Consider the following 3423-nt stretch of genomic DNA (forward strand, 5'->3'; position numbering starts at 1 on the left):
TACAACATGATTTCACACTAATGTAGTTTTCAATAGTACACACATTATTTGTGTTCTTTAAGCATAAACATTGTGCTGGTACTCGATCAGACAAAGTTCTGATGAATTCCACATATGCGATAAAGCCTGTTAAGAGCACAAAACTTCAGTGTTTTCCAAAATTGCTGTCTTCCACTCTGACCTCTTGCCCAAATTTCACTTCCATGAATGTATGCTGCCTGTTTTGTATGTGACTGCAATTGTTCTCAAACCTATGGATATAATATGGAGTAGGGAAAAATATACACAACAATCAGATAAAATTCCTCTCTCTGTGTAATTGTGAAAGGAGCCAGCAAGTAAATGCATAAATCTCTAATATTTTGCCAAGACCTAAGCTATGAAAAAAAAATTAAGCAGGGAGAATGTTATGCTTCCAGAAATGGTAGAAAACATTTTTCTAAATGACTCTCCTGTTGAGATTAACTAGAAAAGCAGAAAAATTTATTTTAAAAACATCTAAGATGTGTGTTCAAACAATATGGTGAATGTTTAAATTAAAAAAAAAAATACAGTAAGAGGCACTCCCCCTCAAAATACTCCCTCTTATTTCAAACACACTTATCGCATCATTCTTGCCACTATCTAAAGTAGTTCTGGAAGTCCTCTTTCATAAGTGTCTTTTTTTTTTTCCCCCAACTCAAGTTTATTGGGGTGACAATTGTTAGTAAAGTCACATAGGTTGCAGGTTGTCTTGCGGGGTGTCAGGCGGGGCGGCCTGCAGGGTCTCTGGTCCTGATCCCCACATAAGAACCCAGGACATAGTGAGGCCAAAAAGGAACACCCACGGAGCCATAGGTAGGGAAGTCATATCACTATGGTCTCGATGGAGGCTGGGTTCACACGACGTCTGACCTGCTCTCTGCTTTGCCGCCAACCGACCGACTCTCCTTGACTCTCCTTCACTCTCCTTCAGTCTCCTCCTTCACTCTCCTGGGCTCCCCTCCGTAGCCGCGGCAGTTATATCAGTGGCCAATGGCTTACAGGTTACAGCTGACGTCCAACTAGCCACAGCTGATGGCCATCTGATCACAGTTGATGGCCATTTACTACCCGACCCAGCACCTTTCTATGTGAGGCCGAGAGCCTGGAAACTGCTTTTTGGGGCTTTGTCCCCACACAGGTATACAATTCTGTAATACATCATCTATATATCACATTGTGTGTTCACCACATATATATCTAAAGGTTTGAAAACATTTACTGTAAAGATATATGTGCTCCGGTGTTCATTGCAGCTTTATTTATGGAGGCCAAGACATGGAAACAACCAAAGTGTCCTTCGATAGATGAATGGATAAAGAAGATGTGGTGCATATACACAATAGTGTCTTTAGTTGCCTAGTTGTGACTGCTTTGATGTCCTGAATGAATTCAAAACGGTTACCTTTCATGGTCATTTTGACTTTGGCGAAGAGCTAGAAGTTGCATGGTTCCAGATCCAGTGAATAAGGTAGATGAGGACATACTGTAATGTTTCTATTTAACAGAAATTGCTGTAATGTACCATAAGCAAAGTATGGATCTTTCTGTTGTTGTCACAAAATATAGTGAATGCTGCTGCTGAGTGCCATCCAATGGAAAGGCAGGGACCTTCGATATAGGAAGCAGTGCGTCAAACCTTAGTTACAGTGTGTGATAAGTTTCAACTTGTTCGGTGCAATCAGTTGGGTGTGAGCTATGATTGAGAGAAGGTGTGTTTTAAAGTATGCTGTAAATCATCCTCCATCGTGATAATGCTCCGTGTCACACATTGTTTGTGATATATGGCAATTCCTGTCAATAAAAGCATTACGGTGTGACCTCATCTACCTTATTCACCTGATATGGCACCATGCGACTTCTGGCTCTTACCCAAAGTCAAAGTTGACAGCCATGACAGTGCAACTAAAGACACTCAGGAAAGGTGACTTCCAAAACTGCTTCAGATAGCAGCAAGATCTATGGGATAAGTGTGTTGAAAGTGACAGGGAGTATTTTGAGGGGGATTAATGGCAATATGTTTTTTACTGTAATAATTTTATTTAAATATTCACCATGTTGATTGATCATATTTTCTATGTGAGCTCTTATATTTTCATGTTAATGGTGAACACTGGCTGCTGAGTGGAACACAGATAACTGCTGCTGGCACCTCAGCCTTTCTGCTCATCGCAAGTGCCCTAGCTTGCCAGTGTAATCATGATGGCTCCCAGTCTCGTGCAGACTGTCTGGCCCTGGGGAGTCAACAAGTTCTACAACACATACATCCAGCAGACCAAGGCCCCTCTCCTTGGAGCACACGACCTACCTATACCCTCTTACCAATTGCATTTTTGGTACAAAGGGGCTCTTTGAGAAGGATAGCTCTGTTGCAGTCATATTTCAGTATCTGTGAGAGGGATTTGATAAAATTGGAATGAAGAAGACTGTAGAAGCTGTTTTGATTGTACATGAGCACCGGTTACCCCAGGTGCTACTGTTATAGTGAGGAACAACTTTCTTCAAATTACTTGGTGGTGAACTTAACCCCAGAGAAGATGAAGCTGGAGGATTAAAGTGCTTACTGACACATACTGTGTTGTCAAAATGGAGTCCTGCAAGACTGAGTCATTTACGACTACACTGATAACTGGTGGAGACCAAAATTTGAACCTCACAAATTTGATCCCTATATTCTTGTACATATCACAAAGCCTAAGAAACTTAAGAAGTTGTTTTAGGTTCAACTTCAAAAGAAAGCTTTGTTTGCAGTCCTTAAAAATTATAAGCTGGTAGCTACACAATTGTTTAAATTGCATGACAGTGTACTAGGATATGGACCCATAATTTCTAATGTCCCTCAGCTTTTGAGCAGGTTCAGTTTTATATACAACTGAATCACTGCATAGTGGAGAAGTTAAAAAAAAATAAAATAAAAAAGCAATCTCTGTGAGCACAGCTCTACACAGTGTAGACTAAACATGGTGAAAAGTTTTTTGTTTTGTTTTATTTCTTGCCCAATCCCCAAATTGCCACTTGCTTTCTACTGTTTTAATGGTAAAGTTAATGTGAAGAAGTAGATAGTGGTGTAAACAAATATAATAATGTTTAATTTGCTTTAGTTTCTACTCATATGTTTTTGTACAATATTAAAGAAAATGGACTTCAAAAAATATATCTACAAGGTCGGACAATTAAGTTCGCGAACTTGTTGCAACGATGTTGCTAAACTTTTTTGATATTAGAGGGATTATTTATTATAAATTTGTACCAACGGGGCAAGAGTTAACCAAGTTAATATATGGAAGTGCTGAAAAGGCTGCATGAAAAAGTTAGATGAAAAGGACCTGAACTTTTTGCCAACAATTCATGGCTCTTGCATCACGACAATGCACCAGTTCACACAGCACTGGCTGTGAGGGA

At 39.7% G+C, this 3423-nt stretch overlaps 1 pseudogene across 1 annotated transcript; it reads left to right on the forward strand.

The window, feature by feature from the left end:
• The first annotated feature begins 2223 nt into the window (after positions 1–2223).
• On the forward strand, positions 2224–2897 carry LOC308499774 (cleavage and polyadenylation specificity factor subunit 5-like; annotated as a pseudogene). Its single transcript has one exon. The product of its transcript is annotated as a cleavage and polyadenylation specificity factor subunit 5-like (transcript).
• Positions 2898–3423: the final 526 nt, after the last annotated feature.

The sequence above is a fragment of the Rhinolophus hipposideros genome (assembly GCF_964194185.1).
Source record: "Rhinolophus hipposideros genome assembly, chromosome: 7".
In the NCBI taxonomy this organism is placed as follows: domain Eukaryota; kingdom Metazoa; phylum Chordata; class Mammalia; order Chiroptera; family Rhinolophidae; genus Rhinolophus; species Rhinolophus hipposideros.